The 16,194-nt window shown below is 39.8% G+C and overlaps 1 protein-coding gene across 3 annotated transcripts in view; it reads left to right on the top strand.

Moving 5' to 3' along the window:
* The window catches only part of PXN (paxillin), a 1,651,517-nt gene that overhangs the window by 863,740 nt on the left and 771,583 nt on the right, over window positions 1-16,194 (top strand). The gene's annotated exons all lie outside the window — the stretch shown is intronic.

Raw genomic sequence — 16,194 nt, forward strand, 5'->3', positions numbered from 1 at the left:
TAGCTGGTTGCAGCAGTTTGAATCTCATGCCTGCGTTTTGACATTCCCTGAATAATGGAATACATTTACTCCTTTTCTATATGGTGTACAATGAGTAGTCATTTTCCACACTCTGCTGTCTCCCACTTTTAGTACTTTATCCTTCTGCCACAGTTTTACACCCGCGGTGGTGGTGCTGCGGTAGCGTTGTCACCTCACAGTAAGACACTGTCTGGTTCGATTCTCAGCTAGTGTCTCTTCTGCGTTGAGACATACGTGAATGGGCGTACCTTCGTTGAAGGTTGTGCGTCAGGCCTGGCAAGCCAGTACGTAAAACTCAACTGCCAATCATTAGCGGACCGGAGTTCCGCTATGGCGACCCCTAACCGGGAAAAGCCAAAAGACACAAAACAAAACAATCCGTCTGCCACAGTTTTGTCATAATCATCAACTTCTGCTGGTATGATTGCATCTTTACTATTAAAGGTCTAGGTTGCTTTCTTGTAGCCATGTTTATAGTTTACACACAATGTGCCCTTTCAATTAACCATTTCTACTGTGGAATTCAAGTCCAGTTGCTTATTTGTGCTTTAATAAAATTCAGTCTGTTCCTTCCAACTTCTCTAGTAAAGCATAAAAATGTCCAGTTTTCTCTATGTGCTCTGTCATCTAATTCTGTTGCTTTTTGAAACATCTGTTCTTGTGCAGTCTGATATTCAGCCAGCCTTTTCTTCATTTTGACCTCTGAGTTTTGCAGTTTTAGCACCTCATCTGAATATTTGTTTAAAACTTCTTCCATTTTTCCATCCTTTTGTTGTTTGAGCTGATATACTCCATCAGAGTTTTATTTATTTTAATCAGGTCTGTGTGCGGTTGTTTTATACTTTCCTCTAGGTTAATGGAAGTCATGTCTGAAGCTTGCCCTACTTTTTTTCTGAACAGCTTTGGTACTTTTCCCAGTGAGTGTTTTTTCCTCACCTTTTCCAGCTGATTTTCCTTAATGTCCTCTTTCTTTTTTCCTGACAAACAGGCAGTGCACTTAACAGCCATTTAGTAAAATTTAGCTAGAATGATAGGTCCATTGGCATTGTCTGCTAGGTTTGTCTTCACACTGGAAGAGCTCAAATTAAGCTGTTACTCAATGTGTAGCCATCTTGGAAGTCATTCAAAGTTTACTTACAGCCAGAGTGACACTCTCCCTGTTGTCCTCTCTGGACCTGAAAACGAGGAGAAAAGTCATTGCACTATGGATTTCTACAGGCAGTTCAGATACTACTACGCAAACTCAAGCTTTCAGGAAAGCTGATCAGGTTTTTTTCCCATGAAGGTAAGAGGAAAAGGACAGCCAGTATGAAAGCAGACATTTTCCAGATTGCCTCATAATATTCCCTTTTGTTATAATCTCCATAATTAACCCCTTCCAGGCAAGGTTGGGTTTCAGTCCACAAGGGTTTTGACTTTTTCGTTAGCTTTCTGGAATGGGGTGGATCTTAAGTATTCTAGAGGCAGCAGCTTGGCTCTGTCTATATTTGCAAAGCATTGTAAACTGAATTCTTTTTTCAGGTCTAGAACAGGCTTTGCTAGGATCATTCACCACGTACTCCTAGATTTATAGTTTTTTTCCTCTTCCCTTCTCAGTTCGAAGCTATGCTAATTGACCCAGATAGGTTGATACTGCAACAGTGATCTTAAGAGTTGAACATAGTGCAGTTGTATAAGTAAACCTACCATAGTGGTAGATGTTCTAATAGATCATTGTTGCAGTACCCCCCCCCCAACACACACACAGTTTTGGCTGTTTTTTCCCCTTTGCATTACTAAGGTGTGAATCGGTATACCCTTCTGTATATACTGTTGAGTTTGTTTCCTAGCCTTATCCTTTTAGGGCTCTTGTTTCTATTTTTTCCTAGGCAAAAAAGTGTAGCCTTTTGGCACTTTAAACTGTCTTTGTATTGGAACTCTCCTTGAGTTTGACAACACACAAGCTTTGAATCTGGCCTGTCACTGGGACAGGACCCAAAGAGCTTAGGCTATTGCAGCAGTAACCTATAGTACATCTACTTTATGGTAGGTTTGCTTAATACTTTTTGTTGATGCTTTAAACTAAGGATTCCACTTTCAGCAGTAATCCTCCTTTCATTTTTATCTACCTTCCTAGTTTACAGTATGCAGTCTATCCCGAGATTGGATTCCCCAAAGACGTTTGAGCAATTTGCACATAGCAGCAGTAGACTAACAGAAGCACACAAACCCAAGGATTTGAGGTTGCTCTGCATTGCTGTGTTTAAATAACATATGCAACAAATGGACTATGCTAGAATTATGAATTACGGATGTGTCTGGAAGCTCAAGACGTACTAGGAATATCATGTCTTGTCTTAAAGATGAAAATTGTTTATCTCCGAGTACAGTTTAAAGATTGCTTATCTTTAAATCTAAATGTGTTAATACCATACTTATAATTTGAATGTATTAACAGCATACCTAGAATACTGACATCTTTGGTGGAAAACATAATATACTGATGATGATAAAGATGTTGTAATACATTACAGCATGTGATATCTCTGAGTGATATAGGTTCATAGATTAGTACTAGGCTAACTGCCCTTGCGAGCCATTTTAAGCCTAGCCAATTATCCCTTGTGAGACTCAAACCCTGCACCCCATGTTTGTAAGGCAAACACCTTAACCATTAGGCCACCCTATATTTAATGACCAGTCAATATGGCTTCTGTTCAGCTGTTATGATCTAATATTTACTAATTTTATCTGTGAGCACATCTGTAAATGCAGCTTGTGTATCAAGCGGTGTCAAAGTTTTTAATTAGCAGTTCCTGAAAGATGCTTCTGTTGCAGTAAGTTGTATAGTGCACCCCAGTGTATATGCATGCATGTGTGTGTCAGAGAGATGACAGTGCACACCCACTGGATTGTATTCCCACATATTTAAACTCTTAAGTAAGTAAATTGCCAACTCTGTAGATCAGACTCCAAAAGTTTTTTGCCTTTGTTGGGACCAAGGCATCCCAATAAATGTATCAACTCCATATCCCTACAAAACTGTGGAAAACAGATGCACTGCAAGGGTAAAAAAGCAATCACATATCATTTGGTATTAGAGAATGTTAACTGTAGATAATTAGGATTGGGAAGAATTACATTCACAGAAATAATATTTATCAAATTATAGCTCTCCCATGTGCATGGCAGCAGGCTCCAGTGAGTACAACTTTCGAATTCCTGGCTGTACCTCTGCTAGATTTCCTACCCTGCCAAGTAAACTGCACGATGACTTTTTTAAAATTCCCATTCATCACTGTTGGTGCTCAGCAGTGAGGGTTTGGAAAAAAATATGTTAGAGGCATAAGAGGGGAAAATAAAAACTTGTAGCCTATATACATGATGTATTTTTAATAATGCTTCTACCCCCACACTAACTTCTTTGCATAGAGAGTTTTGTACTTACTGCTCAGAAAATGTACGTTGATGTAAAAAAAAATGAAGTGAACTGGAGTAATTTAAAAATTGTCCATGATTTTGGGACATTTGTTTCTCTTTATTTTTTGGCTTTGTCCTTGATTCTTCAGCAAAGCATTTTAGAGGGGTATATCTGTTCGTAGTGTGAACTCCCAACTAAGAAGGTAGCATTTTTAGGGAAGAAAGCAACCAATTAGTTGCCAAGCAATCCCTTTCAGCAATGTTATACCCTTCTTAACTTATTTCTAAAGATATGTAGAATGATCCATCAGTCTGTATGATCTGAGCGTTAGCACCGAGCCATTCTTTGAATCAGACTTAGCCATTTGTTAGTGGTCTAGTGCTTCAGGCTCTTGCAAATGTCCCCTGAATACCTTGTGAATCTCCCCCTCAGATCTTGTTTGTCCCCATGGCAAAAGTATCTTGTTCATCACTCCAGTTAAGTGCTCTATTTAAAATACTCCTATTTTAGGGATAATTTGCTCCATTTGGTTTCATCATAGGTTTTGTCAGTAATAACTTACTGTCATATTACCGTATTATTATTATATGCAATCATTTTGTCCTTAATTTAATGCCTCAGCTTTTTGGTGCTAGTGCATCAGACTAGTGGTACAATTTCGTTGTCATTAGAGGGCTTTTTTTTTTTTTTTTTTTTTTTTTGGACAGATTCTACTAATCCAAAAAAAAAAATTGGTTGCTGATTCTTTACATATATTTTGTATAGCGATCCCCATCTAAACACTTGCCCAACATACCCCATTTCTCCATTGTAGTGCGATCCTGGAGTTGATATATATATATATATATATATATATATATATATATATATATATATATATATATATAGTTGGGGGATGCAGCTGCCCCACATGCAGCTGCCCCACACTGGGACTTGGGGCATAGCCACACACCTAGGTAGGTTTCATTTACTCTGGCATGTGTTCTGTTGAAGTTTGGGCAAGTGTTTACTTGTCCTGGGAAAAATTTTCCATTTGGATATTTAAACTTTAGCAATTTTCATCTCACAAAAAAGTTTGATTATATGAATTTTCGAGGTTTAGACCCATATATATAATATATATAGTTCCAAACGTAAGCCCGCTAGGCTGCCAAAGAAGGCGCAGTAGCAATGCAAAATGCACAAAAAACAAGTTCTACATGTTCACCAAGTCATTATTAAAACACAATTTACTAATGCCAAATGTAAAAAAAAAAACATGCATATTGCAGGTAAAACAAAAGATGAGCGCATTCGGGTAATCCAAATTTTCATCAGATCAGTACTCTTTTGGATTGGATTCTATTTTTTGATTGGTCTTAATATGAGGGCATGTTATTTTTGTGGTCCTATAATTTATTATTTTTGTGGTAATATCTATTTAATTGTGGCTATATGAGCTTGTTTTAAGGTAGCTGTATAATTATCTTTTTTAGTTATGGGATGGATAATGTAGATTATCAACATGTCGATCGCAGTGAATGTGGTCATGATGTTTTTCATCTGTAGCATCTTTCATTAGAAGTGCATTATTTTAGTGGTAATGTATGCTTATAGATCTTCTGGTTTATAGATTTGTATTGCAAGGTTTGCAGAAGATTACTTTACAATATATTTTTCTGATCAGTTTATGTTTGTATATATAGCCTTTGATAGGCTATTTCCTACTCTGTTTTTGAATGATCTGATTTGTCTCATTTCTACTAATGAGAAGCAGTATGAGGCACATCAATTTTTTTTTATGTGAAGTGAATGTAGTTGTGACACTTTTGTTTATAGACATGTTATGGTTCTAATTAAGTACTAATACTCATCTGTTGGTTTTCTTTGTAGTTTTTGAACCTGTCTGGGTTCATAGATTCATAATGGTTTGATCCACTGATTGGTTTATTAATGAACTTATAGCCTTTGATAGGCAATTTGTCATGTTAATTTTGATTGGGTCTGATTCGCTCTGTTATCACCAGTGAGGGCTAACGTGCAAGTGCATCTTATGAAATTATCCCCCACTTACGAGGGCTTCTGTTTAAAATGGAATATTCACTATGCATCACTTCGTATGCTATTCAGGCATTGAATGGTCTTTGTGTTTGTCTAAAAAATGAGTGTTGAACGTAGTAATTTGGATTTTGATGGCAACTACGGAGTGGGTATATGATAGTGGCAGCTCCTACCTTTTGTTTTTTGTTCAGGAAGTGATATATTGCTATAAATAGACTACTAATGATTATAGATTTTTTGTAAGAAATGATTAGCTGTTTTTGAGGACGTTTTCAACAGAGATGTGATTGGTAGGAATGTGATACTGGCCATTCATTGCAGTTCTGTTGAGCCAGTAAATTGAATTCTTTGTGAGAGCCGGACCAATGGCGGCTAGATGATTTCCACTGGTAGATACTGAATATTTTTTTCCATATCATTTTTAGATTTAATCATTTGTGATTGGCTGGGACTCGAAACAGCAACTGATGATTGGCTGCTTAGTTTTAACAAGAGTAATGTTCTTCCTGTTTGTTATGCGATTATTTTGCATATTTTAATCTTAGACTTTGGCACACCTTTTACTTGCAAGCCATTGACTCGATGACTGTATAAGTAGTAAGAAATGGCTGACGTGATTAGATCTGATGAAGGGCTGGATTACCCAAAAGTGCTCATCTTTTGTTTTACCTGCAGTTTGTACATTTTTTAGATTTGGCATTATTCAATTGTGTTTTAATACCTTGACGCAGAACTTGTTTTTTGTGTGTGTATGTATATATATATATATATATATATATATATATATGTGTGTGTGTATATGTGTGTGTATGTGTGTGTGTATATATATATATATATATATGTATTACATATGTGTGTGTGTATTTGTCTATATGTACGTGTATACAACATTCCTAATGTTGAATACAAAATTTCAACAGTGTAATAATTGACGCGTTAGTATGAATGCTCTAAGCAGTAACCTCTATGCATGCAAAATTAAAATTAAAAAAAAGTAAAAACAAATACATTGTGTTTGTGAGGGGTGGCAAGCCACCCTGCACTCCCCATGAGAGGGACTGTGCCCCCCCACCCCATGTTAGTTATATTAGAAGATCCCATATTATTTTGTAAAGGGCATTTTCCCCATTGACGAGAATTGAGATATCACACACCTGTCCACCATCTGTTTACCTGACCATAGTTGGTGAGCCTAGATCCAGCAAGAGGCCAGTTACAAGTGATGTGCCACAGGGCTCAGTGCTGGGACCACTCCTATTTGGAATATACTTCCCTGAAGTCCAGGCTAATGTGGAAGACCTCTGGATGACAGATTGCCAACAACTGCAAGCTGGGGGCAATCTTTGAATCCCCTAATGATGTAGATATCTTTCAGGAGGGTCTCGATCAGACAAAAGATTGGTGCCAGAACCATAGCCTTAAACTAAATGTGAAGAAATGCATTATCCTACCCTTTGGGAAGTCAGCTACTCCCGCAAGTTACAGCATCAGTAACCCACACCTAAGAGTAGACTCAGATGGGAGAGATCTAGGTATGCAGATCAATAGTGTCCTGAACTTTGACAATGTGTCCACAGTGGTGAGGAAGTCCTGTGTTGTACATCTTACAAGTAAGGTTATGGCATCCAGATCCAAGTGAATTGTAGTACCATTGTAATTAGCCATCAGTACACCAATAATCAAGTACAAAGCGCTGTTTGGCGTGTACTTCACTATGCACTTAAAGCAACTGAAGTGACCTTAGAGTTTCCTCACAAAGAAAATACAGGGTGTAAACAACATGTCCTTTGCAGGTAGACAAAAAGCCCTGCCCCTTGACTCTGTCTCCTACCAACTATTAAGTGACCTATGGCTGACTTACAAGGCATTTACTAATCCAGCCCTGATGGAACTGCTACACATCCACAAGTCAAACAGTACGAGGGTCACCCTGTCTAGAAATCTAAACTTAGTCAGTGACTCAAAAAAACATGTTGGAGGGACAGATATGTTTCTCAGAGATTGGTCTTTCTTTGGAGCAGGTTTCCTATTCACATTAAGCAGAGACCATTCCTGGTCTTCTTCAAATGCATTTTGGAAAAATGGATGGGATATCGCAAATTCACAACTGGGGTAGTGCTTATGTCCCTTATGGACAGGGGCAGTCTGTAAGATGTTCAGTGCATAGGTACACATCCATGCCATCCTCTTGCCCTTAGGGGGCATGTATTGGGTAAAATTGAGTTATATTGGCTAGGGTTGTAAGGGCTCTTAAGCTATTAGCCTAGTAATCTCCCATGAACGTATAAAAGTAGATTTTAACCAAGTATTCTGTGTGTGTGTGTTTTTATAGAAAAAAAATGTGTGTGTTTCTTTCTGTAAGCACACATACATACATCATATGTGTGTGTGTGTATGTATGTATAAATATATATATATATACATATATATATATATATATATACATATAAAATGTGTGTGTGTATGTATTTTTTTTCTGTAGTAGATGTTTTTCCTGTTATTTTTCTTAAGACTAGAAGAGATTGTCTTCAATGGGTAAAACCTGTAAATTGGTACTAAATGTGGGCAAAAATTTCCCTCACAAGATGTCCATGGCATGTTGTCTGTCTAGACCCTGAGCAGCTTAACAGAGAATGTATGGTCTGCAAAGGTTTGCAGTCTGCTCCCTGACAAACAGGAGATTCATATCTGTTATCAAGAGACTTTTTCCTACTGATTAGAGAAGCAATAAAATGTCAAGGAAAAGTACAAGAGGCCTAGGAATGAAGACCAAGCTTCCACTTCTACCACGGCCCAGAGGAGAGTGTCGTCTTCGTTGGAGGTGAAGTCCAAATCACCTCAGTCAGAAACTTGTGTAATTAGGAACAAGTCTCTTGTCAAATCTCTGGGTCAACCCTCCTCTAAGAGGGGATTGTCCTATTTTCTAACATTAAGACCTACTCCTACATCCTCTCTGAAATCTTTTGGAGCTTCCTGAGCTACATCAAAAGCAGGTCATTGCAGCACCTACTAAACAAACAGATCACTAAGGGAGTTCCCCACTGTCCATTCCCCTAATAAAGAATCCAGGGAGATAAGATGGATGAGTACGTATGCCTGGGGCACGTTTGTCCTGAAAGACAGATTTGATCTGGTTCCAAGGGGACCTAGGAAAATAGACTATGGCTACTTTACGACAGCTCATGATTTATAAGTCTATCAAACGACTGCAGACCACCCTGAACACCATGTTCAACATCACAAATCTTTCTGTGAAGCTATGCCATAATACAGCTGATGTAACAGCTAGGGCATTAGGCACTCTTACCTCCAGGAGTGATAGCAATGCAGTTAGTGTCAGAGTTGTTGCACATTAGCAGACAAGAGGAGAAACAAGTCTTACCCCTTAGCTGAGAAGCCATGAGAGTGTGGCAGTGAGCTGTTGATCCAGGTCACCATTTGGCAGCAGTGCACATTCCCTTGAAATCCAGTTGGCTAGCAGACCTACTCGGGTCTGTCCTATTACCTCACAAGTGGTCCCTAAACCACTCAGTAGCTCAGTCTGTGGTGTCTGGCTTCCTGAGATATGTGTACCTCTCCCTCAAACACCAAATGCGAAAGCTACTCATCCAGGAATACTCTAATCAGCCAGTCTTCCCCCTGATCTTTTGTATGCCTTTCCTCCTCTCTTCCTTAGAACAAAGTTGTTACAGAAGGTGCCTGCTTACAAATCAGAGGAGATACTTATTGCTCCATCCTAGCTTACACAGATTTGGTTCCCCTTGCTACAGATGCATGCTTGGATCTGCCTTCTTTCTCCCCCCTCATCTGCCTCATCCAGACTTTCACAACGTCAAGTTTAACCACATGATTTATTCAGTGTTTGACACCTAGAGAAGTCATTAGGATGTAACTGCAGAATCGCTTGGAGGCATCTGGTGTTTCTGCAGTTACACTCTGTACTTCTGTAGGTGTCAAATATTGTTTGTTCAAGTTTGCATTAATAATTCCAAAACCATGCTACATACAAATCTTTAGAAAATTTTATCTTAAGGCTTACGCCTTGACAAATATAACTGTATTGATATGTGACCTCTGGCTAGTTCAGATAGAGATACTGAATATTATTTGTATACCCAGTCTATATTTATTGTAATAATTTTAAAATTTCTCTAAATATCTCAACAGTCAACTGACGCAGGCAGAACTCCTTAGGCTTACTGCTCTATGAAGAAAATGCTGGTGGCAGTATGTGTGTTGGAATTGTTACTGAGATTTACTTAATTTCTTTTGGTTACCAGGAAAGTCCAAATGGGCACAAGTCCCATTTTCAGCAGAGGCCAGAGGAGAGAAGCTCCACATGAAATACACATTTACATTGAAAAACAATAAAAAATTAAACATTTCAGCAGTACTTTACAGATAATAATGATACAAATAGTAAAGGCATTAATCATATACTTTAAAAGTTATGTTATTTTACATAAGTCAAAGACGTGCTAACATAATAGCTGGAGATGGATGAGGCAGGATGTCACTACAGCAGGAACAGAAAAATAGAAGAGGAATGGTATTAGTAGACATAATCAAGATAAAGAAAATTTCTGATGGTAAAGAGACTACGATAACTGTTGCAGTTAAGGGAGGGTTATTAGTATTAAATATTGCCCCCAATGATCAGAATGTTGAATAAGGTTAACAGTCTTATTAGCCACCTGTAATTGTGTTTTTAACTTAGCCATATTATATTGTAAACTGTGAACAATAGTGTCATTTTCTCTGTCTTTAGATTTTACCTGCCAGGCATTAAAAGTTGACCAGCAGCAGGCAGGGACTTTATTGCCTTTTCCTCCAAGGCATTTTTGTAGGTTTAACAAATTACCTTTATCAAAATTTCCTGCAGGTGGAAATATTGGTTTTCCCATCATTTTTAGTGAGCGTATGTCATTTTTCTAAATAAGCACAACTGTCTTTGTTACAGTGTTGAAATGTATATCTAGCAGGAGTACCAAACTCCGGCTTTTTCAAAGTACCCACATTTGCTTCCATTGTAAAGAAAACTTGCAATGATATAAAAATAAAAATATCTCCCTCATGTACTAAACCGACATACATGCAAAAGCAACACTTACCTAGAGAATCCTGAGCTCTACCAAGACTGAAAATTTCAAAAAAAAAAAAAAAAAAAGTGCAGCTGTGAGCTAACACAGCAGAAAACACACCAGACAGAATATTGTCAGAAGGCCCAATAAAGTGATTATCTGATGAGGTAATACCAGATGGTTCGAAAACAATCTGACTCATGGCACAAATGTTATGAAATTAAAAAAAAATGCTTCACTCATTAGCAAAGCAAAATACTTATCTTTATTAAACAAACATGTGGGAGAAAGTACTGATAAAGTCATGTCTCCCCAAGCAAAGAATGCCATGGTTGCTTTTTAGGAAAATTTATGAGGATAATACACGTCATCTCTCCGCTGCTAAACATCTAATAGAAAAATACAGACTTTTGCAAAAAAATACATCTGCTACTTTTTATCTACATTTTAGCCTAGTAAGGAATGTGTTTCATTTTGCCATATGATTTACAAGGAATGCTACCTCAGGCTCAGGAAATGAAATTTAGCAGTCTGTACTTTTCCATTGTTTCACAGTAGTTTTGCAGTCATGTACACCAGCCTTTCTGAAACACATGCAATATTCATTTAACCCTTTACAAACCTGTACAGAGACTAATTTATTGGGTGCCTTCTGGACACTTCCAAGTAAATTGTAAAGTTATCTTCCAAAAGATTGTTGTATTTACAAATTTAAGCCAGTCAAGTTTTATTGCATTCCAGGCCACCTGATTATATCTAATCCTATGTCTTCAGTCTTATAACCACTGCTAATCTGCCTTATATCCATACCCATATACTTCATAAGAGTTCTAGAGTGGACACTGTCTATTCAGTGTTCCATCTATTCCAATCCGATGAACTTTCCCATGTGCCTCAGCAATGGGGGTCCTCCACCTTATCTGCAGGTGAATGTTCTCTACTCATGTCTCTTGAGGTTACCCCTTTGTTCTTCCTCTTCCCAAAGCCATGGTGACCACAGGTGCTTTCCTCCTGGGGTGGGGGTAGGTAGTATGAATTGAAAACAGTTCAGTGCATCTGGTTCCAAATGGGTGCCCAGTTGTGCATCATTGTTTTGGAAATAAGAGCAGTCCTTGCTTTGCAGGCCTTATAGGACTGCCTTCTAAAGATATGATAATGATTCAGTCTAACAACACTGTTGTGTTGAGGTACTTCAACAAACAAGGAAGAACTTGATCATACCCATTGTACCTCTTGAATGCAGTTGTTGGAAGAACTGTCAGGAGCACTGGAAGGGCTTCCCCAGCAAGAAACCTCTGAAGTCCTGAAACTGTGGACAGCTCCTGCCCCTGGAGTGGTAGCCATTGAAGTTACTCCCTCTGCCTCAGGGAGGTCTTTTAGCTATGAGTGTCTTGGGTAGACTATTGCTGTTTACAGAGGAACTCCCCCCATTCCTTGGAAAGGTCCTTTTAGAGGTAGAGAAGTATACTGCCACAGCAGATAATGTTTTAACTGTATTTTATCTATTACTCTGGAAGCAGTGTGGTTCTATCAGAGGAAGCATTTTAAAAAGGATGCCTTAAATCAGTCAGCAAAATTAGAAAGGTGTATCCAGGAATGAAGATAAGTGGAGATATCTGTGCCTCCAGCTAAAACCATACCATCATCCACATTCGAGTCAAGGCACATGGAGACATTTGGATGGTGGACAGTTAAGTCTCCAAAGGCGTTGAGAGGTCACCAGCTTAGAGATGTCAGATAGCAAATTCCTCAGAAGTCTAGTCAGGTGTGCCATATAATTAATCAAATGAAGAGCAAACATGACTGAAACACAAGAGTGCTTGCCAAATTAGTCCAGTGCCAGTGACTCCCTGTTTGGAGGATGGACGGACTGTCCCACTCTTCTGACATCTCCTTTTTGTGGCTGCAGTGATGATAATAGCATCCACAGAGGGCTCTTAATTCCGAAAGGACCTGGCCTTGTGGGGGGGGGGGGGATATAGTGGAACCAATACCTTATTCTGGCTTGCAAAGAAATGTCTCCATCACTTTGGGATCATGCCAAGCTGTCCAGGGCACAAACTCAGCATTAGCTTCCAGGTGTGTAAAAAAACGAGCTCAGCAAGAGCAACTGGGAGTGGAAAAGCCCAGAACAAGGATGGGCCCATGTAAGAAGCTTTGAGGAAGGGGCTGTTGTGGTCCAGCCCCCATGTTGGCTTGTTAATTTCAGTAAATCACTTAAGACATCCTCGTGGAGGGTTCTGGGGGTCCCCTCTCCATCATGGTCAGAGTACTCGATGAAAGATTTTTCTGGGGAATTGAAGTGCTTCCTCTTATTCTAACTCTTCTTGTACACCTCCCAGGTAGGAGAGACTTTTGGGGGAGGGCAAAGAAGTAACTGTGGAGCTGCTTGACTCTGGCTGTTTGAAACTTAATGACTCAAGCTGTCCTGAGACTAATTCATGAGGCCCAAGTCCCAAGAAGGACAAAAGGACAGGGATGGATCTGACAAGGGACCACTACCAATGTGAAAGTGAGAAAAATCATTTATAAGAAGTTGAACACTGATGCTGGGCTGAGAGAAGTGCCTGTGAATTCAAAAACCCAAATGATGCCCCTTTACCAGCTGCTGCAGTCAGATCAGATGTTGAGACCAAAGCTGAATTATCTAAAGAGGAGGCACAGAGTGGCAGAGGCAGCTCTGAAAATCTCCAGGTCAAACCACACCCCTGGCCCTCCACTACCAGTGCCATGCCTCCGGGAAATGCTCTACTCTGAGGAGATCAGAGTTAAGTACATCAAAGTAGGAGTCGGACCCAACTGTATCCAGACTGTTGAGTGGGTAGTATGGGCAAGCGTTGGAACTAAAGGCACCAGCACTGAAAGGGAGGCCTGGGGTTGGAACAGGTAGAGTAAGATTCTTAAAGGTTGAGGCAGATGGAAAAAAACAGCATTGCATCATCAGATCTGATCTCTTTGTCTGCAGTACAGATAGATCACATGCACTTTAAGTCAGAGAATTAAGAGATGTGTGAAGTTCTGTTAGTAAACTAGGAAGCATTTTCAAAACTATCTGGTAAAGCAAGTCTTATTTATCACCGAAACCATTCCAGGATTAAAGGCTATCTGCCATTTTTGTATGTTTGTTTAAGCACTTACACAGCTGAGTAATTGCATGTCTTTTCCTCTGGAATTATAGACCATCTTGTTTTGTATTTTTTGGCATTTTGTCTCCAAGCCTTTTTTTTTTTTTTGTACTGCAGCTATGTATTCATCTTGCTGTATACATTTGAAAGGAGAGCTGTGCTGTCTTGTAGTGGAAGCTTTGGGTGTTTTGTAAAAAGAATGGCCTGAAAAAGGCATTCTTCCTTTTTCTCAGAGGTGGTCAGAATGAAAATGTTGAAGATGTCCCTGCTCATGCTGAAGTGAACACTGCATGTTCTGTATCACTGTTGCAGTATTTGGTACAGAAAGGATGTCCCAGCTTGGGCAGTCCTTGACTCGTCCAGTATAAATAAGCTTAAAAGAGATCTTCTTTGTGCTATACATCACATTTAGGCTCCCCGCACAGAACATGAAGCACAAAAGGGATGTACAGATGCAACTCTGTAGGACTTCTTTTGCTGCCAGTTTGAATGCCGTTTTTGCTAGTTGGTTTGAACACTTTGTTGCTGTACTGATTATTTAGCAACATCATATAAGTGCCCCATTGGGGTTATTTTTATTTTACTTGGTCTTGTATTTTATATCACTGCATAGAGTTCATGTCATCCAAGAGGGGAAAATAGTGTGGGAGGCTGATTCCCCATAAGGATAGTCACAAACAGTGTCTTTTTTGTTTGATTTTTTTTGCTTTCATGACCATACCTCCTGCAGTATCTGTAAGGCATTTGTGCCAAGACGCTCAGAAGGCATTTGTCTTCCCTGGGTATTTATCTTTAAAACCAGCAGTTTTGACAGTTAGCTCAGGGTACCATGGCTGAATTCTTTAACTGTGAGATACTCACTTACTAGGTAAGAAGAAGGCCAAGAAGTCTCAGATTCTTTAGCTGTCCAGCTTCCATCGGGTTGGGAGGGTGGCCTAATGGTTAAGGTGTTAAACAAACACAAGGTGCAGGGTTTGAGTCTCACATGGGATAATTGGCTAGGCTTAAAATGGCTCACAAGGGCAGATGTGTTTCACTGTTGCAGTCATTACACTTGGGTTATCCTGCTGGCAGGCTACCTGCAGTCTGCCCGAGTTCCAAAGTCTAGGTCCGACGTCGGTTGCTGTCACTTCTTCCCTGACGTCAGTGCGCCAGGGGTATAAAAGATGCAACCGACACCATTTTCTTCAGTTTTTCTTGCCGCACGGTGCCCGAAGCAGAAGCAGTTCGCAAGTCCCGGTCGGCCGACTCCTGAGATTTTTGAAAATAGAGTTTCAGAACCAAAGTCTTCAATAAAGCTAAGTACCCCGTTGGGGAGACACTTTCTTGCTCCAGACCGATGTCCGTAAAAGTTAACAATTGTATTTATTGTGGGAAGCAAATACCTCATAAGGACTTTCACTCTTACTGTATTCCTTGCCTAGGCCCTGACTGCGATGTTACTAGTTGTCGGTTTTGTGTAGATTCAACAAATGCACTATTGAACGTCGGTTTGATTTTACATTACATTACTTTGGCCGAAGGTTTAACTATATAATGCCGTCGGAACAACCGACGACCGGAATTCATAAAAAAACACAAAAAACAAGGAAAAGGACAGACATCCGAGGTCCAAAACCGACGACGAAACCTCTTCTAGGCCAGTCGCCGCTTCTCAGGCGCTTTCACAGCCCCTGACACCCACTACCTCAGAGCCACAGGCCTTACCCGACTCCCACGTGGAGACAACTAGGCCTCTGGATACTCAAGGTATTGGGTCTATGAAAAATATTCCCTCAAATGGGTCCAGAGCCGCTGAACAGGCATTGGCTTCTGAGGGTGTTTACAGACCTTCACAGCTTACTATTAAATCCTCTGCAGCAGCCAAAGTACAGTCAAAGACACCATTAAAGACAAAGAAATATGTACAGCATTTCCCTGGACAGTCATCCATGCCAAAGAAACAGATGCTTAAAATGGCCAAAGACTTAATTACTTTGATCAGGGGTTCCCACCCCCTCCTGATAAAAGGCCTAGGCAAGACACGGACTATGATTCCTCTGACCAGGTTTCTATATACTCTGATTCCTCTTCAGATCAGGGCTATCCTCTTCCTCCCTATGAGGACTGTGATGCTGAAGAATCTATACCTTCAGCCTCTCCACCTAAGGATTACTCTTTTGGGGAAACTCTGCACACCATGAGGGAACATTTCCACTGGGAGAACCAGGATTATTCAGAATCCAAGAAAAGGCTCAGAGATTTTCTTTTACTGTCTCAACACAGGCCCCTGGCTATTCCCCCTGTGCTTGATATAGTTGATGATGTTTTCTCTGAATCCAGTCCATCTCCTGATTCTTTACCCCCTGCACCAGTCAAGCCAGACAGGTATTACAGGGTCCCTGACTCTCATAAATTTCTTTATAAAAATCCCGCTGCTGACCCTGAAACAATTTCCCAGGGTCCCAAAGGGGTTAAGGCTTCCACTACTAAAAACCTCGTTCCCTCTGATAGGGATTCTAGAGCACTGGATAGATGGGGGAAAAAA

The sequence above is a fragment of the Protopterus annectens genome, chromosome 4.part0 (genome assembly GCF_019279795.1).
Source record: "Protopterus annectens isolate FY-2018-M chromosome 4.part0, PAN1.0, whole genome shotgun sequence".
NCBI classification, from domain to species: Eukaryota; Metazoa; Chordata; order Ceratodontiformes; family Protopteridae; genus Protopterus; species Protopterus annectens.